The sequence below is a fragment of the Equus przewalskii genome, chromosome X (assembly GCF_037783145.1).
Source record: "Equus przewalskii isolate Varuska chromosome X, EquPr2, whole genome shotgun sequence".
Lineage (NCBI taxonomy): Eukaryota > Metazoa > Chordata > Mammalia > Perissodactyla > Equidae > Equus > Equus przewalskii.
This window is the reverse complement of record NC_091863.1, coordinates 106448634-106472445: the sequence shown is the minus strand read 5'-3', so window position 1 is coordinate 106472445 and position 23812 is coordinate 106448634. Positions and strand designations below refer to the sequence as shown.

Genomic DNA, 23812 nt, shown 5'->3' with positions numbered 1-23812 from the left:
TTCTCTGCATTTGTTCATTACCATTCAGTATCATATCAGGTTCCATGATTAAGAGTACCGGTTCATACAGATATTACATTCACAGTATCATGAATGCAAAATACAATGAGATTGTAATTATTGTATCAACATGTTGCATGGAGGTTAGAACATGTTTTAGCATGACCAAAAGTCAGATATTTGAAAGCTCGAAAATTGGAATAGCAAGGGTATCCTATACATGCCAATGTAAATCTTTCATATTAATGTTCATTGTTCTTTCTGTGATGATAAATCTAATAGAATTATGATAGAGTGTTTTCTACTTGATATAGTGTGGGGTCTTGCAGAAACCTTTGATTTGGCCTTGGCCATGCATAAACAATTAAAAGACAATTCAATTCAGGTGCTGTTTTAGAAAGAATTCAGAAATAATGAATTCAGCTCATTTGCTTTTAAAACGGACAAAAGCAGTGTTTTCTTCTTCAGATGAAAAAAATAAAGCACATTTCTGTCCCATATTTTAACTATTTCAAAAACGGAAGCACAAAAGGAGCTAAGAAGCATTTAAAAAGGTGGGGTAAGGAGTATTATAAAAGGGAAAAAGGGAGATAACTGGAATAGAGAGAAATGAAGAAAGAGACAAAGGGCCAGAGAAATATTTGTAGAAGATAAAATAATAGATGTTGAGAAATACAAGGGAAGGTAGCAAGAAATGGCAGAAAGTGAGAGAAATAGAAGTAGTTTATTAGAAATAGAGGTCTAATTCTCACATTGAAATATTTATTTCTCGAATTTAATAGATTGCCAAAATAATAAAATTTTAAAAAATTCCCCCAGTATTAGCTTTCTGAAAAACCTAGATATAAATCTTTGGACCCTTTTTGACCATTATCCTTATGACTACTCACAGATGCAATCAAAGTGAAAATATAATTTTGCATCGTAACCTTTTATTAATGGTATTTCCTGTACAATTTTCTGCTTTTCTACAGTGTTCAAATCATCTCATTGCATTAATATATAATAAACAGCTCAATCGTTCCCCTATTGTTGAATAGTTAGGTTGTTTTAAGGCTTTTGACATTCAAACTAAGGCTGCTCTTTTTCTTCTTTTGCATTATTATCTCAGGATAATTTCCCAGGTTTGGGATCCCTGGTTCGTGGGCTATAAACACTTTTATGATTCTTGACCCAGTTTGCAACGCCATCAGCAAGTTGAATGAGCCCATTCTTCCAGAGCCTGTATAGTACTGGGTTTTGTAAATTGCTATTTGGGGCAATTAAATTAAGTATCAAATAGTGCCTTCCAGTTGAAGCTACATATATTTCTTCTAGCATGATGATACTCTTTGATCATTTGTCCCTTGGGGATCTGGTGATGGTCTTATAAATCTGTAACACTTCTGTATACAGTTTCGATACTGTTCATTTATCTATGATCTTCCATGATTTCCACCATTCAATCTTAGTTTTGATAACGGTTTTACATTTTTGTATTATGTTGTGCTCTAACCAGTCTTTCCTTTGCAATGTTTTTTATTACTTCAAACCTTAAAAAATGCCTATAGTTGAGTTAAATATTCTAGTCTATTTCTAATATATTTAAAAAATTTTTTCTAAAAACTTATGCTTTTAGTTCACGTAGAAAGAAGTTATATATGGTAAGTGATAAAGGTTTACGTTAATTACTCTCCAAATTCATGATCAGTTACCCCAGGTGAGTTTTCTAAACAATGAGTACTTGCCCCATTGTTTTGTCATGCTTTGTTCATCAAACATTCAATTCTTAGATTTATTAGAGCCTTTTCTTGGTCTCACTATCCCATTTACTGATTGATATTTCTGATTTGCATCTGAATTCTGCCATTTCAACTAATGTTAATTTATAATTACATTCTAATTTTTGATAATTCTTTTAGACTTTGTTTCCCTAGGATAGTCAGATACAATTGTTGCTACAAATTAATATGGTATCACTTTTGAAATGAGAGATATCTTCATTTGAATTGTCTACATCTATAAATCAACCTGTGAAGAAGCCCAGCTTCACACTATTGGTTTTCCTATTCAGAAATGTAGTATGACTTTACACTTATTCAGACTTTTCTTTATTTCTGCCATTAAGGTTTTATATTATTTCTTTTTCTCACACTCTTGTATATATTGACTTATTTCCGAATACTTTAACATTTTTGCTTTATTATAAACGTGTTACTTTTTCTCCCTTTTGTTGGCTTACTGATAGATATTTTATTGGCTTTCAAAGACTACTTATCTGGTATTTTGTGACTGCACTGAACTCTGTAGTTTTGTCTAATCCCTTGAAGTTAATTCAGTGGCTTTTCTAGGTATATACTAATGTGGTCTAAAAATTCTTTGTCTTTAATTTCTTCCTTTCCAATATTTACTTCTAATTTATTTTCATACCTTATTACCAAAACAAAAGCTTCTCAGAAATACTACGGTTATAAATGAGTGAAATCTCCCTTGTTTTGGTCCAGTTTTTATGGAAAATGACTTTATTCTTCCAATAGCTCTGTTCCCTTTTTTTTGAATATACACTCTTTATCATGTTAAATAGGTAGTTCACTGGGGCTGGCCCTATGGCCCAGTGCTTAAGTTCCCACACTGTGCTTCTGCGGCCCAGGGTTTCGCTGGTTCAGATCCAGGGCATGGACCTGGCACCGCTCATCAGGCCATGCTGAGGTGGCGTCCCACATGCCTCAACTAGAAGAACCCACAACTAAAAAAATACACAACTGTGTACCAGTGGGTTTTGGGGAGAAGAGGGAAAAATGAAATCTTAGAAAAAAACCCTGGTAGTTCACTATTCCTATATTTAAAAGATGTTAATCATTAAATGGAGTTGGATTTTATCTAATGCCTTTTTGGCATTTACTGAGCTGGACATATGTTGATATTTTTGGCTGAAATCATCTTTACATTTCTGGGATAAACAATATTTGATCAAGGCTTAAAATCATTTTAATAAGCTTCTGTATTTTACTGATAGCATTTTGGTTAAAATGCCCACATCAATGAGAGGCAGTATGGCATACTAGAAGCAGCAATGTCTGAGTTCAAATCCAATTGGACTCCATAATAGCTTGATTCAGTACTGGGTAGAGTTAAAAGCATGAATCCCGTCATCAGAGACAACCAACTTTGAATCCTGGTTCTGTTACTTCATAGTTTTGTTAGGTTTTATTTTTTTTTTGGAAGATTAGTCCTGAGCTAACGACTGCCAGTCCTCCTCTTTTTGCTGAGGAAGCGAAGCCCGGCCCTGAGCTAACATCCCTGCCCATCTTCCTCTACTTTTTTATATGTGGGACGCCTACCACAGTATGGTGTGCCGAGCAGTGCCATGTCCGCACCTGGGATCTGAACTGGTGAACCCCGGGCCGCTGAGAAGCAGAACGTGTGGACTTAACCGCTGCGCCACTGGGCCAGCCTCGTTTGTTAGCTTTTTACTTTGGATGAGCCTTGCTTTCCTATTCTTAACATGGGGACATCATAATATTTACCGTATAGAGCTTGTTATGAGGATTAAACGACTAACTTGTGAAAAATTCTTAGTACAGTGCCTGGCATGGAGTATTTCCACATTAAATAGTTGCTATTATAATTATCATGTTCCTAGGTGATAATAGGCCATGTTTTTCTTTTTTATAGCATTCTTACCTCTTGTATTCTTCTTACATTTTTGTATCATTTTTATCTCTATCATTCTTACTACATTTCCCTCTGAGGATAATTTTAAGAAATATACCATACTTTTCAATACTCAAGGATAATTTGTATAATATATTCTTCAAACACTTAGGGAAAAAAAATCACCTTATAAATCCATCAGGCCTAAGTATGTTAAGAAATACAGTCTACATCATTTTCCGAAGGGGTTACCTTAGAAGCCAATATTTATTTGATTGTCTAAACCTTTTTAACAACCAGATTCTGCCTTTTTTTCCTGTTTATTTATCAGAACCTTTGTGTGAACCCCAAACCCCCAATTCCCAACTCTGAATGAAAAAGACTTTTCAGAAATGGATGAATAATCAGTGTCTGCACCTCTGCAACCGCACTTAAATGGCCAGAGGCTTCTGTATGAAATGATCACAAATGTTGTGGGGCTGCAGCCTGTGGAGCCATCGCTAGAACAAAATAGCAGCAAATGGTACTATTTGCTAAGAGTACCAGGCTGGTGGGAAGAAAGTCCACAGGTTCAAAGAGAAGGGAGATCCTTTACCTTTTGTGCATAGCACGACCCTGTCTGTATGTCCAATAGTATCTGTTGACTATCTTTTAAAAAGAATAATAAATGAGTTATGTGCCTTAGCAGAGGAGTAAAAGGATAATTCTGATAGAATATATTGAGAGCTCAAAAACTGCTCAAAACCGTGGTGCACTGATGGACGAAAGAGTATAACTTTTCACCCATCCAGCATCTTTAAAAACACAGCAACATTTGTTAGGTTGTAGATTACAATAATCCTTTTGTTACTAAACCATTACGTAACTTTTAGAATTCTTTCCTGCATCAGTCAAAGTTAATTATATTTTTTGGAAGAACATGCCACTTGAGAGGCTGCTATATCCTTACCTGTAATCTTAGCCTTACATTTCTATGTGTTTAAGTCTCCATTGTAAGCATTAAGACAGAGTGAGAGCATGGAGAGCATGTTCTCTGAGTGTGTTTAAATGTTTGCTTACACGCCTCTATTTGACCAGCTGGGAGAGAGGATCAGGACGGAAAATTTAAATCCAAGCATTGTGAGGCACTGACCTTTGAAGATCCACAGGGAATAGTGGTTCTGAGACTAGCCCGAAATGCAATGGGAGAACAAGTTTCAGTATTCAGAGACTATAGTGTACATACATTATTTTTAAGAACTCATCTAGTGGATCAGTCAGTACACAACTCAATTTTTCCTGGGTCATGCCCCCAATCATGCCTAAGGAGAAGAAAAGAAAAGAAAATGTTGGCTAGTTCTAACCACTCTGCTAACAATTCCGAGGTGAGTCCACCCCAGAGAGCAAATGGGCCCTTTAAAAGTGCTGAGGGGAGGGGACAGCAATTTCCTACCGCCTTTGAAAACACTCCCTAGAGACCTGGTAGCATGGAAATTTGCCTGGCTTCATTTGTGGAGGTCACCCTGGATAAAAGGAGGACCGTTTACCAGGCAAAAATTTGTTTATAAGGTTGCTCTCAACCTCCAGTGTAGAAAAGAATAATAAAGACTCATTTGCAACTTTCACTGGTCAGAAATATCAAACAAGAGACGATGTTGGAGCTATGCTATCCCAAGAACTAGCAAATTGACCTATTTATGACCTCATATTTATGATAAAACAATTATTTCAGCAATGTAATAATAATAAAATTGAGCCAGGTCGTGCGGGATTAAGGAAACCCAGCGTGTCCCACAGGAGATGTGGTTTACAATGGTGGACAGAGGTAAGAGAATTGGTGTTGACTGAAGTTATGTTTAGTATAAAGACTCCTTTGTTGACTCACTGTGATAACAGTTCCTCATTTGTTAGATCATTGGGCATAAAGTTATATAATTCAGCCTTGCCCTTCTCTCCAGCCTACCGTGGTAGCCAACACCTCCTACTTTTAGCTGTGTTTGTTCCTGGACTGCCAAAGCCACTTCCTACATGTCAGCCAATTTGACTTGTAGATTAGTGCAGGTAATTTGGCAAGTTTGAAGGGAGGTGGGGAGAGGTGGTTAGGAATTAGAGTCTTTCTTTTCTCCCTTTTTTTGAATAACTAGAAACTCCTGCCTTCTGTTTGATTTATGCTAGGACTCTACCCATTATTACAAAAGTATCAGACACCATCCCTGCACATTGTCCTCATAATTTTCACAATGCTTACCAAACGCCATGGTGAGGGGAGTCTCAATTATTTAAAGGGCAGTTTGTGCCAATGTTCTCCTTCTAACCATTATGATCCTGCTCCTATTATCTCACATTTAACAAACAGCGATTGATTTCTTGCCTAAAATTAGCTGGAGAATCTATTTGGATCAGTCTCGCAGAATTAAAACATATAATTAACCTGAGAATTCACTCCACTCCTCAACCAACTGCTGCTTAAATATCTCCTGTGATGTTTTTGCACTTTCTGAAGAGCATGTGGAACTCTGTGCTGGGGTGCAGTCGTTCATTGCAGGAAAGCAGCCCATGAATTGCTATGAGCTTGTCACTGACGATCCTGCATATGTGTATGTTATCAACTACAATTGTCCTGGTAAAATTAAATAAAGCATGCGTTTATTATTGTGGCGCTCCAATTAAGGGACAGCTGGTGTTCCTATTACACTTGCATTAAATCGAAACTTGTAATTTAGCTGTCCAGATGCACATTTTCTTAATCAAAATATAAAATTGCATTTGTTCTGTCCATTTCTCATTCAAAGTATCTGGAACTCTACCTTAGGACTCCTCCTACCCTTCAAACTCTGTTGAAGAAGGGGAACTATTCGCACAAATCAACATTTCCTTCTCTGAAGTTCTTAAAGGGAAATAAAGGATTAGGGCATTTATGGAAGGGGGAGGACTCAGGAAGGCAGCTGGTAAGTATTTTTTTTTTCTTTTTGCCTTAGTGAGCTGATACACTTATTGACTAAGGTCATTTTTGGAATAACGTATTTCACCTTACCTGTATCTGAAGTGACTATGAAGGTACAGTTTTGAACCACATTGCATTTCTCGTTGGCACTTCAGTTCCTAAAGCTCTAGAAACTTTGCTGCCCACCCCCCCACCCCAGGAGGTCTGCGAGTTCTGTTTTCGCTTTTGTAAAACCTGAGCGTTATGATTTGTCCCCCCTTCCCTTAATAATGAGATGACAAAGAGCATTTGCGCGGGGGCTGGGCCGCCGGCTCTGGGGGGAGAGGCGCCCCACCTCCGGAGAATAAAGCCCGCGCTACGCTCTCTGAGAACTGTGCACGAATGAACGAACCACACAAAGAATCTATTTGGCGACGGAACAGCGCCCTACAGGAAGAAAGTGCCCGCACTCGGAGCGTGATCAGGAGCGCGACTTTTTGGCGCTCTTTGGGAGCAGCGAGAAGGAGGCAGAGGACAGAGAGTCACAGGGGGGCGCGGGGGCAGGGGCAGCACGCGGCGAACTCCCGCCGGTTCCGCAGCGGCCGGCCGGGCTGGGAGCGGGAGCGGCGCGCGCGGAGCCAGGTGAGGTCGGCGGCGGCCGTGGCGGTGCGGGGCGCGCCGCCCTACCTGGCCGCGCGGGGCGGGGCGGGGCCAGGCCCGGCCGGGCCGGGCGGCAGTGGTCCAAGCCCGGCTTCCCGGCTGCCGGCGCGCCGCTCCACGGCCCGGGGGAGTTTCGCGGGAGTTGCCGTTTTGGCGCCCAAAGCCCCCTCCCTAGCGCCGTTTCCGCGGCGCTGCCCGGATGCCCGGCGCGGGGCACCGCGAGGGCGGGCCCGGCGCCCGAGCCCAGGCTGCCGGGGTCTGCGGGCTCTGCCAGGGGACATCTGGTGGCGGGCACGCCTTTGGCTGGGGCCGGGCGGGGTTTGGGCCGGGGTTGCCATGGCAGCCTCTAGCCAGGGCTGGAGCCCCACGCCCGGCCGCCGCGAGGGAGCTGGGGAGCTCCGAGGTGTGCTCCAAGTGGACTGAACCAAGAGCTGGGAGCAGGGGGGATGGCGGGCCCGGGTCCCTCCCTCGCCCCCCAGCCCGTCGGCCTGCCACAGCAAAGGGTCCCCGTGTAGTGGAAAACAAGAAAATATTCTTTCCTCTGGACCTGAAAGGAGGCTTGCAAGAGCACGGGGGGGCTAGGAGGGAGAGGGGAGCTGAGGGATTGTCGCCTCCGTCCGGGAGTCCTCGTGTGCGTGTTGCTCGCCTTGACATTTTATACCCCACAGCGGCCGACTTAGAGCCGGGTTGCACGTCCCAGCCATGAAGTTATGTAGGTGGGGCGGGCTTTAATTTGCTTATATCTAATGATTTCAGGAGCCTCACTTTAAAATGGCGGCATTGAGTAGACACCCCTGCTAAAGGCTCTCCCGGCACCAGGGCCACCTCGCGCAGCGCTGCTTTTGCTTCTGCCGCTAACAGATGGCATGTGCCGCTGCCCTTGCCGCTGCCCCTGAGAGCAGGACCCCTTAGCGTCTGGGTTTGCGCTAGCAGCATAAGGTAAGGCTGGAGATGAGTTGGGGTTTGTGAGAGTGACTGCCTTCCTAGGACGTCGACGATATAAAATGCCTTTTAAACTTTTTTTTTCAAAATGGCAAATAGAAGGAAAAAGTAATCCTGCAACTTTGTTGCAATTTTAGGGCTTTGAGCTTTCTCTTTCTTCCTTCCTTCTCTTTTTCTTTCTTTTTCTTCTCCTACTTCTTCTTCCTTTATATACGTATACATTTGTGATTTAAAGGAACTTCTTGCATGGCATATCATCAGCAAATGCTTTTACCAACTAATTTCCCCATGGTCATGCGATATTGTGAGCAGCGCCGCAGCTTCCTCGCAGAGCCCTGTCTCTTCCCGCTCTGGAGCAACACATTTGGGCAGCTTGCTTTTACTACCGGCCTCTGAAGGGCATGAGGGGAGGTTTTAGGAGACTATTCAAAAGGTAACTTTAGTTTTTAGCATTCACACGAGAAGCTTTTATGCTAAGAAAAGGAAATTAAATCAAGAAGAGTAGTGAAAGTTGACATTTAGTGATTCATTTGTGTAGTTTTGTCATTACTGTGGTGGACCTACTGTGTGTTTTTTTGACTAGTGTCCATTGATTGGTATAGATAGATACAACAGTAAGGGTGAATTTATCGTGTTGCTATAATTAAGGTAGTGTGTTTTAGAGGAGTTCTTTTTCTCTTAGATGTCCCTAAATTGCTAGTGTTTGTAAACTGGGCACGGATCCCCACAGCCTCTCTCTACACATGTGTTAAGTTCATAGGGAAGCATCAGTTAAAACAAAACCATTGCAAGATCTAGTTTTGAAAGGATTGCTAATTTTTTACTATGTTGACTCCCTGGTTTAATCAGTATGTCTTTGGGTGATTACTGATACAATGGTCGGAAAGTGGACTGTTGAAATAGCTGTACAAATGGCTAGACATGAATGTTTAATACAATTCATCCGAGGTTTTTTTTCCTTTGATGAAAGGCTTATTGACAATGAGGCTTACCAGAGACCTCGGATTTTTCTGATTATATTCACATTTTCTCTTTTACCTATGCAAATCTAGTCCTTAATGTTTAAATACTCTTTAAAATTGTTTTAGAAAATTTCCACGATATGCAGTACTTTTGGGAGGTGCTTTCATATTTATTGAAACTTCTCTAAACATTGCCTAAAAGGACTTTTGCCCATAGCCCAGCTGATATTATTCTACCTCTGTCCACTTTTTACTTCTCCCAAAGCAATAGAAGCTCCTTGGCTGGCAGACTCTCCTGCTGTTAAATTTAGGGAGCTTTGGAAAGGGGGCAAAGATATTGCTTTGCACCTACTAAAGGACGGTGCAGTTTTCCTGCCCAGGTGCTGGAGTATGCCTAGGAAGAAAGAACTGAACTGTTTACAATGGAATTTACTGTGTAACAAATTTTTCATCAGTTTTTCAGATTATTGTTGAGAGACACGTGTGGGGCAATTCATTACTTCACATTTGAAAGGAGAGTTCCTGCAGGCAGAGCAATAGATGCTTGCATTTTTGCAAGGCGTGTGGGGGAGGACCAAAAGCAACTTCTCCCGTTTTTTAGTGATGACATACTTAGATCCCAGTTCAGTGAGCTTTGCTTCCTGATGTACCGTCTTGATGCTCAATGACTTCGGACCAAATGCATCCTTTAAAAGAACAGTGAAAATATTAAACCTGGTGGCCAAAATAGAAAAGCCAAACTAGTGTCAGAGACATTAGGAGGAAGTTTTGCCAGTTAACGTTCTGCGGCTTCATATAGTGATGAGATTGGAGACCTTGTAAGAAAACACGAGTGAAGGAGTTTGTCAGAAAAAAAAATATTTTGAGAGAAAATTGATATAGTGCTGGGCTAGAGGTGGTGACTGCATGTTTTGCTCTACTTCTAAGAGCTACTTCATTTCTCTAATTTCCTTTGCTGCTTTAAGCACTCATAATGATTCCCAGGACTATTATAAAGTACCTTTTTTCCCTCAACTGTCCACTCCAGCCATTTCACAAGGGCTGCTTTTTTTTCTTTTTTGAGGAAGATTAGCCCTGAGCTAACATCTGTGCCCATCTTTCTCAAGGGTTGCTTTTTAAGGGGGGTAAAACCTAGGAGTATAAGCTGATATCCAAAGCGTCTTTGTTATCCCCTTGCACCCACTGCTTACCTGAGCAATGCTTTGCACATAGTAGGTGCTTTTTAACTCGTTTCGTAAAATGTTAACTTAAAAAGAAAAAATGAATAGTTTGTAAACTCAGAGGAGCAGATTTTGTGCACAATTTTTAATTTAAACAGAAGACATTTTTGTGCACTTGCAAGAACCTAAAAATTTAACGTAGATCAGAATGTTCTCCTATCTGCCTGTATTCTATTTGCCTCAAATGGGGTTCCTTGCTTCCCATTGTACTTTCAGGCACTTGCGTAATTTATCCTTTTGACCAGTAGCAGTATTATTATCTGCCCAGCTCTACAATATGAAAAAGTAATCACAGCAGCTTGGGAAAAACAGGTTTTGTCTTTTGAGGCGGTACAGTACTGCACGTGCGGGAACAGCGACAGTCTCTCGGCTGCTGTGCAGATGCTGACAATATAGTTTGAAGCACAATTTTGCTCTCCATCCAGCTGTCTTTAGATGTGAGAGGGAGGGGAAGGAAGAGAGGGAGGGGAAGGAAGAAAGGGAGTGAGAGGCCCTAAAGTGATGAAGATTTTCATTCCTAAAACTTCACACTTATCCTACTTATAGCACAATAAATTCAGGAAAGTGGCAGAAATTTTTCTGTCTTAAAATAAATAATGTTATCTGATAGGATTACGAATAGGGCTTGGGGCATAGCAGACAAGAATAAGTTACAGTACATGTTTGACAAGTAATTTGATCCTGTAATTAAAGTTCGATAATGGTCACTGCCATGTTAAAGCTATCAAATGTCTGAAACAGCACACAGGTACACTCACCTTTACTTCAAGATTCTTCCATGCTGTTGAGTTTTCTTATGACAATTCTAGTAGGTTGAGCAGATGGATTTGCCCCATTATAAATGTATGTGATAGCAAGAAAATAGAAATCAGAAGTTTTTTCCTTTGTGAGATTTTTCTGCCTCTTACTAGGTGTGATAGGGTTCTCACTTCAAAAATAGAAAGAAATTTGTGCCTCAGATAAAATGAGGTGGGCATTTTTCCTCTAAGAAACTAAACTGTGTTTGGGAGCAAGTAGTTTAATTGCCAACCCAAAGGCAACCAAACACAAATTATGACCCAAAAGAAAGCAATTAGCTCTGTATTAGTGTGGACTTTTAGATCTTAAGAGAACCAGATGGTTCCGTGGCATCCTACTCTTCCTGAATGGTTGTATATTGCCTCAAGGAAGCCAAAAGGCGACTTTGAGAATTAGGATACATAAGGTATCATTTACATTATCAGGTGTTAATGACATCCATGTGACCTAAAAGGGATCAGAGAAGATTTTTTTCCAGATCGTTCTAGTAAAGACACAATACAAATCCATCATTTAGTTCAACTTCATGTTAAATTGAGTAACTGTTATTAAAAGATTGATGGGGAAAATAATACAGTCTGGGAAGAGGGACCTTATTTTTATTTGAAAAATAAAAGTACTCCCAAGTTGTCTGGGCACATACACACAAGCACATGTATGTGCATGAGTGTGCAAATTACTCGTCATTTTAGAACATTTTATACAGCTATGCATTGACTTCTTCCTGGAAGATTATAGGAAAATACCTATTTTTTACAGCAATCCTCAAATTCTAAGAATGAAAGAAAAAAAGGCTCACAATAAACTGTAATAAATGTCTGTGTTAAGTGATGTCTCTCTCAGGCTCAGTAAAAGAGCTGGGGCTCTGAATGTTCCAGGCAGTTAACTTTTAGAAAAAGGATACATTGCTCAGACCTCAAGAGAAGCAGGAGTGAAAGGACCTTGATTTAAATAGGTGTGTGTGTGTGTGCGCGCGCACGTACGCTGTATATGTATGTGTGTGAATATGCACGATATACATCTATATACACATATATATGTTCACATAGATAGATCTCAGACAGCCACACCCACACATATTCTCCCTCTGTATGTATATGATGCTTTTCAAGAAACAAGCACAGTAATCCCAGAAGTCTTTATAACAGCCTTGAGAACAAAGTGTTAAGGAAAAAAAAGGGAATCTGATCAGAGATTTAGGAATCAATTAGGCACACTTGTTAAAATATTATGTTCACTCTCAAGTCCTTCTTCCATCAGCGTTAAGCTGGCTCACGAGTAGAAGGAGTGATTTGTTTCCGACTTTAGGCAGGAGGTTGTTTTATGCCGGCACAGTGGGTGAACCCAAAGGGCCCAGAAAGAAAGGGCCTCCAATTGAGAAAGGCAGTCTGGACAGAAACGCAGTGGTTGGCACTAGAAACTTCCAGCAGACTGTTTGATCTCCTTAGGCCATGGGAGCATCCTAGAGACCGGCAGTTTGCTGGATCTTGTGTTCCACTTTGGATCACTCAAATTTGCTTAAAATTGTCCTCATCAGATACTTTGAATCCTGAGCTCTTTGGCATTGCCTGCAAGTGGTGTGGAAATTCCAGAAAGGTTTCTTCAGGCTTATTCAAGTTTCCCTGAATGTATGAGTAACTCCTTATTGGGCAGGTCGCTGGGTCTCCTAACCTCACATCCCTAGTGCCTGGCACATAGTACTCTCTCAGTAAAAGTTTGTTAAATAAATGGAAGACTAGATTAGTCTTTCTGACTTATTCTTGTATTTTATGAGCATCCTTCCTGTGATTTCAGGTAGCATTATCTCTATTTTTATTGACCAAAAAATCAACAACAACAAACAGACTGAACGCTAGGTTAAAATGTCACATTTTATGTTAAATGAGAGGTCACAGTAGCAACTCTCTAACAAGTTCAAGGACAAACAAGCAATGGCAACTTTAGGGCTGAGACCTGGAAGAGTGGCCTGAAAGCCATCTGCTATTTTCCTGTCACCTGTGGTCGCATTTCGTATATCTCTCACACATCCAGGGAAATCAGTCTTCAACATGAAGTCATGTAGGAACAGTTCTTCAAAACATTGTACCAGATAAAAAAGGAACAAAATAAGAAATACTGTGACTCAGATGCCTTGTGTCATCTATAGTTTAGAAAGTGATGAAGTCACAGACAAAAACCAAAAGGGACATTGGGAGCTGTCTCATTTTCAGTCAAACACTGATTGCCCATTTAGAGGTTGAATTTGCATAGGTTTTCATTTACCAAGATACAGGTATGAATAGTGCCTCTTTTTCCTGTATCCAGAAAGCAAAGTCCACAAGGTAGAAGAGACAAGAGCTGCCATTTCAGGTCCTCCACAATCATCTTTTGTGTCCAGAGGACCATCAGTCTTTAGGTACAACTTGCAGTCTCCCCTTATGTGGCAGTATGAAGAAACCAAACAAGGGGGTGTTTTCTGGGGGGATGGCCTGTTAGCAAAACAAGAGAGTGAAAGAACCAGAGAGCTTGCATTTCACCTTTTGTTTGGTAGTCTTCGACCTTTACGCGGGAAAACAAAACAAAGCAAAACAAAAGTACCATGCATATTAGCTTGGGCACATATCCCATAGTATAATTCTTCAGTTTTTTGCTTTGCAAACTGGGAAAATGAGATTGTCACATAATATTAAGGTGGCAGCTTTATTATGATTGGATTCATGTGGTATATAGTGGTTTATCTGAGTTCTATTTAAAATATATAGAGACACATTCAACAAGACTCATGGAGCAGTGGTGGAGATCGCATTTCACCTCAGTGCCCAAGCGGAGTTTGCATTTATCGAGTGAAAAGTAGGCGTTCAATAAATGGTCCAATTGTCAGTGCTATTTTGTTAAAGGACGCATTGGTGTTTCTCAAAATTCTTGCTGTCTGTGATCGATGAGGATCCAAAAGAAGGGGAGTGTACTTCTTTTCAGAAGTGATTTTGAGAAAAATTTAAAGTCGTTTATGTCAGCATTTTTCCTAAGTAATTGGATAGCATGAAGAAAAACCTTATTAGCTCACCCTGAAGTATGAAGTGAAAAATAGTACATATTATAGGGTCGCATTTTATGTCTAAGGGCTTCAAAATACAGAAAAACTTTGTGGGGGGAGGGCACAGGGGTGCCTCGTAATCTGATCTGTTTCATGAACGCCTGTAACAGTGGCCTCAGCTGCAGACCAAGGTTGTGTCAATAAGTGCTGTGCTGGCTTTCTGAAGCCAGGGTCCGGGCTGGACGGACAGCCTCCCCAGGGGAGCCCCTTTTTTGAGAAAGACCTTGGGCTTTGGCGGAACTTTCGACTGGCCAACTAGCCGCCCTCCTACTGTTTATTAATCCTCTTTCTCAGAGAGATAAACCTGGTTTTACGGGGGCACTCGTTTGGACATACTGAGAGCTTCAATGTAGCAATAACATGAGGGCACAATGCTTTTACTTTCTGACTGAAACTCCTCCTCCAAAGCTCTTTTGTGATTGTAAAGTTGACAGGTTGGACAAATGTGGCATAGGGCTTGGCATTTTGCAGTGCAGGAAAACGATGAGAATACCTCCATGTGCTGTGGAGAGTGTGATAATAATAAAAGGATCTCAAATGTGATTCCCTTAGAGAGCTCTCATACATGCACGTACTTTGAAGTTGCACGAGTCATGTTGTGGGGTGGTGAGAGAGAGAGCGGAAGGGAGAGGGAGAGAGAGAGAGAAATCAGCTCTAAGAAGCTAGTTCCTTTTCTCTGCGATATTGTAGTCTGCTCTTCTCTCTCTTACTCCTCAGGTGCATGGAAACTGGTTCTGAAAAGTGATTCAGAATTATCAGGAAGCAGCTAGGCTGTCTAATGCCTGATTCTAAACACTTTTACTAACGTGGTCTATTCTTCCTGTATTCATTAAAATGCAGAAGTTCAAGTAACTGGTTGTGTGACCTCTGCTAAGTCTTTTTTTTTGGTAGATGTTACATTTTCCTCTTTCAAGCCTGGATTATATAAGAACCCTCCTTATTGCCTTCCGTGTTTCCCTACAGAAATTTCTGTAATATTTTTAGCCATCTAAGAAAACAGTTCAAACAGAGGCACGCAGAAAAGGTGACAAGCAATGACAGGAAATGCTGGTTGCACTGGTCTCCTTCATAACTTAGTGAGGCCACAGCTGGCTGATTTGCTTTTAACTTCCTGTTTGGGGGCTATTTGGGTCAAAAGTAGCAGTGTTTTCCATATAGAGTGTTTTTTTTTTTTTTTTGCTTTATTCTGTAAGACCACAATAAATCTGTCACTGGACTGCATGTTTTGTATATTTTATGGACTGTATCATGTGGTTTGAGTTTAATTTAGAAGGCAGTGCTTTTACAATCAAGATTCCCCCCCACACACGTGCAGCTTTAGGGTCTGGGATTGCACGGGGCCTTCGAAAGTTTATAGCTCTATTTACACAATAGTGATTGCTGGAGGAGGGTATTTCCTGCCAGTTAATGACTGGTTGGAAAGGCCAACAGTCCGAATCCAGGGAGAGAGGACCATTCATTAAATGCCATGAAGGACCAGGGTGCTTTTATCATGAAATGGTGAGGAGAAAGTGAAACCACGTTCTGCCTTTTGAAGAGCCCAAAGCAGCGTGGGCAGAGCTAGATAGGGATGTGGCGCCTAGTGGTATGGAAAATGGAGCTTCTTTTCGTGACGGGACCAACTAACTTTCCCATAGATTGCCAGAGGAGAACTTGAGTTGGGAGGGCATTTCCTTTAGGTTAATGACCCGGTGGAGAGAGGACAAATAAAGATGAGAGCCCCGAACTAGCTAAGTATTAACTGCCTGAAAATGCTCAATTTACAGGTGTTACAGCCACCTTAAAAACCTTTAAGTTCACATGATTGAATTTCCTAATTAGTTGAATAGCTGATTATTTGCTAAAGTGGACAAAAACTTAGGAATGGAAAGAATTCTCTCTTTTCAAGGTCGGTTTGGGAGGACACACATATTCCATTTTAATTGCCTAATGTCATGAAGGTAAATAATATACAAGAAGAGCGCTTTGCCTCTTATGAAAGTACCTTTGAGGGATGTAATAGTTACCATTTAACCTAAGACATTCCCAGGAAACCGTTTTGCCCCCAATATAATTCTTGCCTGCTATAAAGCCGCTGAGGTGTGAAGAGTTTGGCATTGATTTAGAGCAAAAACAGAATAAAACGGAGATTAGGTTCACATCCAGGAATTCCCGACTTCCTGGCCTGTCCTTCACTCCCTTAGATTCCCAAGCCTTCAATTAGACAAAACCTTAAGTGTTTATAAAAGATAAACATCTGTTCCAAGTCCTTTAGTAAATACCTCCACATAAGGGAGGTTGTGTGACACCCCTGCTCCAGAAGTTGGCTTGGTCTCTTACCTTGAAATGTTCATTGCTTTCATATCTTCCAAATTTGGTGGGGGATGGCAGGGTTGGGCTGGACCTCTAAAATACAGACAATCTTTATAGGCCAGACACCTGGATTTCTTCATGGGATTGAGTAATCTGTCACATGCAGAACAAGCCAAATATTAAGTTTCATTTTTGTGTCTGGAAAACGTCATTATATGCTTTTTAAATATTCAGTAATCCAAGGATTGCTGGTCATTACCGGTTCACAAAATCAGAGTTTTCTGAAGTTTGAAACACTCTACAAATAAACTGTATACCCATTACTGTTGTCATTATTAGATGATGCCTCAAGCAGATTTACAAACAAAAAAGTGACTGGATGAACTAAATATATAAACATGATTAGATTTTTTGAACATCTTTGAATTTGAATGTTAAGATATAGTAAAATTTGGGTAGCTTAAAGACAGTGTTCTGATTTACAAAATGTTTTGGACTAAAAACAAATGAGGTTTTTGTAAGCAGATGTTCTATTGGCCTGAATATTAACACTCATTTATAATTAGCAACACAGCTGCATTTAATTAACGATTCAAAACCTTAAAAGTATCTTGTTTTAAAAGGTTCGGTACCCCTTCTGTCTTCTTGACATTATTATTTTGTTTAGCAAACCCTTTCTTTATAGGTTATCCAAAAATATATTTCAAGCTGGTTCAGGGTTAGTTACCCCAGTATGTATTAGTGGAGTATGTATTAGTGGCATCAGAATTAATGAAGGTTTACCTTACCATATGTGGAGCCAACAACATTACCTTGTGGTGTGAGAAAAGTCTATTTGTTCTATTGTTGTAGTTTTCAAGTAGTGGACAACAACTCATTAGTGCATAAAAAAATCCATTTAGTACGTTGTGACTAGCATTTCCTTTATACAAAATTGAAGAAAATGTCAGGAGATATCATGTAGTAAGTTTAGGTATTTTTGATGAGACTGTTATTTCAGATCCACGCACATATATACTTAGGATGTAAATATGTTTCTTACTATTTGTTGCTGTCAAAAAGGTTTAAAAGTCAATGTTTTACTGGATGTTATCTCAAACTGGGTCAGAAACTTTTTTCCTCTGTTTTTGAGGGGAAGGTGGTCATGGGCTGCTGGGGCTTGGGTGCTGACATACTGAGTGATGTTAAGTACTTTGACAGTTAGGTGTCTGTTTTTCAAACTGAGAAGTGCGACATATTGTTAAAGGAATGCTATAAGATTTAAAGTCTAGGGTATTTTGTAGTCTCGAGGGGATACGCTTTATGTAAGTATTATGTATTTACCAAGTGGTATTACTAGAATATGAGACACAGAAAATAATGCTAGCTAGGAACAGAAGCCAAAAAAGGACGTCTTAGAATAAAAACAACTGAACACCTTGAGATGGCTGAGTATGAGGTGCTTCTAACTGCAAAAGAATTGTCAAAAAATGTAAATATAGAAAAAAGTCCACCTTATTTTAGGTTGAGTTAAATGTAAGTTAAAAGAGTTCAAAAATTTGTTTTGTTTTTTACAAATCAAAAATGGTCATATCAAGAGAGAATGCATTTTCGAGAAGAAAGTGGACTTTTAAATAAATATAAATGTACACGTTTACCGTACATTAGAAAAAAACCTGTGGGTGGCTATTTTTCCTCTGCAGTGAACAAAGGCACACATTAAAATGAATTTAAAAATTGGGGATTGGAGGCATAAGCCAAGAGTCTGTTAAATATACCTAGGATATTGATGGGAATGATTATACAGATAAAGAAGACAATGGCCACATAACCTTTTTAATTACTTTTTTGTACTGATGAGACTTAAGCCCAGTAGTAGGAAAAAAAGATTTACTCATATGAAGTACTGAGTATAATCCATTAGGAGATTGGGAACATCCTTAGAAGTCTGGACAATTTGTGCATATTCCTTTGAATTAAATAATTGTTAGAGGGGAGGAAAATACTGCCTTCTGGGGTACTGTTACATCTCCAGTAGGATCATAAGGATCTTGTCCTCAACCCCCACCCCCAGTTCCCTCTCAGTGCCGTTAAATGTCTTTTGGCGCTGGACATGTTGACTTCATTCCCAGAGGTCTCTTCCTGTGGACGTCTCTCAGAGCTTTAAAGCACTGCCGCCTTTTCAGCTCTGAGGATTTGAAATGCAATTAGGCTTTTCATCATAGACATTTAAATGTTAAACTTAAGTTACTGCTCTGAAAATAAAATGTTATCTCAGCTCTAATGAGTTGGTAACTAAACTCTGTCGTTGTAAAAGACTTCTATCTCCCGCTTCAGATAGTCCATATTTAAAACTTAAGAACAAAAAAAGACATACACATCTAATGGTTGTGTAATTAGCAATCAATTTATGAAATGAGATGTAAAACAAATTAAACACCATAATAAATTGTTGCACCATCAACCAAAAAATGTTACATACATTACTCTATTCATGATGATAAAAACTAAAATATGTTGATGAGTGAACCTGCATACATTTCCAGATCTTGGGAGTGACAGGTTTCAACTATTTTTTAATTCTGTTTGTTAAAGCTGTTTAGAAAGCACTAATACATTCTGTTTGTTAAAGCTGTTTGGAAAGCACTAATACGTATGTTTGCGGACCAGAGGATAACATTGCCTGTAGCATCCATTTCACTGTAAACAACGTTTACAGGGTAGCATAGAATAGGTAGAATAAGGTGTGGGCAGGTTAAGTGTGAGTTATTCAGGATTTGCAGCTGCCGAAAGCATGTGGTTTGTTGTGTGTTTTAGGCAAACAAAATTAGTCATTGGTTTGGAGTGTCAGCTACTTTTTCCACTTTAGCTTTCTGGTTTTTTTGTTATGGAGTACTTGGAAAATTAATAACGATAAGGGAAAGCTATGTGAGAAGGTGTGCTACAATCAACTAAACCCCAAGCTATCATTCATTTCATACAGCATTCTTGCTTTTCTCAGTCTGTTTGCGAAATAATGTGATCCCTTGCGTAACACATCTGCCAAATTACCTTTAGGCAGAACTCAAGACCTTTGACAGGTGAATTAATTTTGTTTATTGTAAATGAAAATTCCCTCAGAAAGCAATGAAACTGTGAGGGCAAACTGTCTTCAAATGAAGAAGGAAGAAGAAAAGGAAGTGAGCGATGTGAGATCTGCCAGTCTTTTGCTCAGATAGTCCCTTATACCATATTCCTCATTTTTGTGGGGCTCTATTGGACAAAAGAAAATTAAGATGTTGGTATTGCTGTTGGTAGTTTTTCCTAAGTGATAAGTGAGGAAAGTCCCCTGGTCCCAAGAATTGCCGCCATTGGCACTTTCAGGAAGCCTGCAATGAGTGGACATAAGGGAGACAAAAGCCTGATCCTCTCAGCTCCAGGATGGGAGCTCTGGCTCGTGTTGTTCCTCAGGTGGGGTAATAATTCAAACAAAACAAAACCCTCTTGAAATGAAAGGTTTGTTTGTTTGTTTGTTTTTAAGTGAAAATAAGTTTGGTTTCCTTAGATCTCTATAAAGGAAATGTTGTGAAGCACCCATTCAGACATCTGAGACTTCATCCTTTCAACTTCCTAGAGTTAGGACAGACTTAGGAAATAAGATGCCAGAAAATAGGATCAACAACCATTGCTTCTGTATCATTACGGGTCCCTTTCTGATACGATTGGTGTGAACGGTGGTCAGAACCCTGCTCCTTCCCTTGTCGCTTCTGCTGGCAGGCCCAGACAGGGCGATATTTGCTCTTGGAGTTCTTGGGTGGCAGCATTTACTGCCACCTTCACCTCCGGGAATGTATTAGAACTTTATATCAATCTTAATATCTGTAGGCAGAAGTTTATATATAGGAATAAAATTTGAACCCCCATTTTCACACCCAATAAAAACGTCCTATAATAGGTGTTTATTTAGAGTCAACTGAGGTTTATCGAACAATTACTGTATGCCAGATGCTTTGCTAGGTGCTTTTGTTTTGTTATGACAAAATTTCTTTTAGCTGTGAAATACAATTGGTTCTAGCCAGGCAAGTATTCTCTTTGGCATTTAATAGCTATCAGGCGAAAAACTGCACCTTCGGTTCTTTGCTCACTTTTTAATCGAACCCAATCCCCCTCAAACACAGTAATTTCTTCTTTGTCTAATCGCATTCTCTTAATCATTTGGGGACCATCTCATGACCCATGGTCTGCTTCTTCCATCAGCAAGAATGATTATTTCTTTATAAGTCAAGCCAACATCAATCTCTTACTCATCTTGATAGACCAAAGGACTAGTTTAGCCATCTGGTGGATGGTACTGCAAGTAGTATAGAAATACCACAGGATGAAGAGTGAGGAGTCAGGAGCGTGAAATAATGTTGAGTGAAAGTGCTGCTGACACAGCCATGTAGAAAAACCTAGACCAAAGTTGGATTAAACTTGTGCAAAATGCAGAGAAGATAACAGAGCAAGACCTTGGGAGTCAGTCTCTGACCCCTAGCAGTGGCCGAGGCAGCCAAAGGAAAGCACCAGAGGAGGAATCTTTTTGTGTCACAGAAGCAAAGGAGAAAGAAAGTTTCTAGAAGAGGAGGGGGGGCAGTCAACAAATACCCCAGGAATTGTATAAGTTGAGCCCACTGGTTTTGGTATTTAAGAGGTCACTGGTGACTTTTTAGAAACCAGAAGCCAGTTTACAGAGGGTTGAGAAGTAAATGAAAAGTTGGGAAATGAAAGTGTTAATGATTACTTTTTTGAGATATTTGATGATTAAAGATGAGAAATGTTGGAAGTTCACAAGGATGTAGGATCAAGGGGAGGAGGAGTTTTATTGTTTTTAAGGTAGGAGTGACTTAGATGTGCCTCCTGGCTGACAAGGAGGTGGAGGTGAAGCAGAATTTGATCTTTGATCCTACTTTTACTCATCAAATGTAGGATATAAGAAGTGTCTGTAAATCACCAAATATGTACTGAGTGCCGACCCTACTTGACCAGCATCTCTAAATATGCACAGTATTATTCGGGCAGTCTGATTAAGTAATCCATGAAGAACTCTGGTGTTTATTCTTTTTGCCCTTAAGGCATAGGATTAAGCTTGTCATAAAAAACCTGGGATAGGTTTGGACCAAAAAAAAAAATCAGACAGTGCAATTCAGCCAAAATAATAGATATAATTGTTTTTAAATGACTTTAGGGACAAGTCAGTGCTGCTGAATTAGTGAAAATGTGACTGACATCTTTCTATAGGTCAGGTTCAATGAAAATGAAAGAGAAGGTGGGGGAAAGCTATAAAAAATAACGAGAATTCACATATAACTACCAAAGATGTACTTTCACTCTATGATTTCCCTTTAGGCTGGGATTCAGCGTCAGTCCTAAATGAAGTTAGAAATTTTAACGTGGGCAGCACCTTCTCTGTGTTGTGTCTGGCAACTTCAGTTTTTCATTGATTTTATATTTTAACGTGTAATTAAAAAAATAAACCTTAGGTCCAGATTCAGTTCGCCTCATTTTAATCATCCTCCCCATTCACTCTTCTTGAACATATTTTGTTCTTCCTTTCTCAGAAGCTGGTGATTATTGGTACAAAATATCTCTAACGTAAGCCTTATATTTAATGTCTAGGTTGACGTCAATTCTAGTCAAAGAGAGAGGGTTACTGCCTTGAGGTTCTGAAAATCCTTTTTACTCTAACGACAAAAATGATGCAAATTTTGTGACATATTGAAAAACTTAAATCTTTGAAGTTATTGTAAAAGTACTAATTATCTAAACCAGCATTTCCCAAACTCTGTTTATTTTGCCACATGTTCCAGGGGAAAAAAGATTTCTTAGGTGGAGTGCCTGGGAATTGATGGTTAAAACAAATACCACATTCTGAGGATTAAATTGCATCAAAGCTACATTCCTCCCTCCCCCCATAAAAATATATAGATAGATATATATGTATGTGAATGTGTGTATATATGTATATATAGTGTTTTAATTTCAGCTTTTGGTTTTTTATGCTTCATTTCAAGTTACTGTACACACATTACTTGTTGATAAGAATTTCAGAATACTCCATCAAGAGGGATCACAATAGTTTAATAACATCTTCCTGCCAAGAGAATACACTGCACAAAATCAGGAATAAGTTAGATTAAAAGATTTCCCCCACTCCAGGGAAAAGGTTTGTTGAATGTATTTCTTAAATGACTATGAAATTTTTGCTTTTAATTTCCTGTTTATTATTTCTAGTTTAAACTTCTTCCTTACCTTTTTATATTGGAGAAAATAGATTACTGTAGTATCCTAAAGAGAGAAGCAAACCAAATTGTTTCACATTTAAGTTATTGAAGACATCTTTTTACTTTGTTCAAGTAAAAATATTCCGCAGATCCAAACTTGAAATAATAACATGAATGGGCTTATTAAATCTGTGATCAACATTTTCAACTCTTTGCCTGATAATTGGAAGGATTGCAAAGGAACGCAAGTTTGTATGGTTGGTTTCAATTAAGGCTATTGTTTTGAGGGAATCAAAGAGCTTGGTAATCAAGTTGTGAACTCTGTGCGTCTCTTAACTAATTAATTTACTCTGATATCTCTTCAAAAGCTTTGTTCCATGTTACCAATTAACTACACCTCATAAGCATCTCAGCTCCTCTCCCAGGGTCTGCTCTCTGGTTTATTATTATTACACTTATTGGGTTCAGTAAAGAAATTGAATTTGCAAATGAATCCTTTCTGGGTTTAATTAGTATCAATAATAACACATGCTTAGAGTCCTTTTGCTCAGTGAAATTATATTTTTTAACAGCAAGGTTTACACATTGAAATTAACATAATTAAAATTAATAATTACTAAAATTGATGATTAAAATTATCAAAATTAAAATACATACAGGAAAATTTATTTTTTCAAAATCTTTACTGCATTATCTTTGTGTATGTGCATGATTAATATTGTGATAAATCCTGAAGAAATGACAACTTTTGAGCTTAAAGGGGAAAGATTCCAGCGAGGAAGACAAAAATGATTGATGAGAGAGGATTTCCATACAAGCCCTCCTTAAAGTGGCTTTGCAGGGCCCGGCCCCATGGCCGAGTGGTTAAAGTTCTGTACGCTCCACTTGGGCAGCCTGGGTTTGTGGGTTCAGATCCCAGGTGCAGACCTACTCCATTCACAAAGCATGCTGTGGAGGTGTCCCACATACAAAAAAAATAGAGGAAGATTGGCACAGATGTTAGCTCAGGGCAAATCTTCCTCAGCAAAAAAAAAAAAAAAAAAAAAGCTTTTCAGTAAAAGCCTTTTCCTCCACCTCTACCCAGCTGCATTAAGTTGGGAGGAACATTTACT

At 39.5% G+C, this 23812-nt stretch overlaps 1 protein-coding gene across 32 annotated transcripts in view; it reads left to right on the top strand.

The window, feature by feature from the left end:
• MBNL3 (muscleblind like splicing regulator 3) overlaps window positions 1-23812 on the top strand; it is a 169350-nt gene that overhangs the window by 16208 nt on the left and 129330 nt on the right. For 8 of the 32 annotated variants that reach the window (XM_070604972.1, XM_070604980.1, XM_070604991.1 and 5 more), the window contains exon 1: window positions 7840-8134. The exons of 5 other annotated variants lie outside the window; for them this stretch is intronic. The gene's annotated coding sequence lies outside the window, so the exon portion shown is untranslated. Of the gene's footprint in view, window positions 1-6827; window positions 7178-7832; window positions 8135-23812 lie in introns of those variants that run through there. 19 more of the 32 variants (XM_070604974.1, XM_070604992.1, XM_070604987.1 and 16 more) reach the window with 9 other exon arrangements.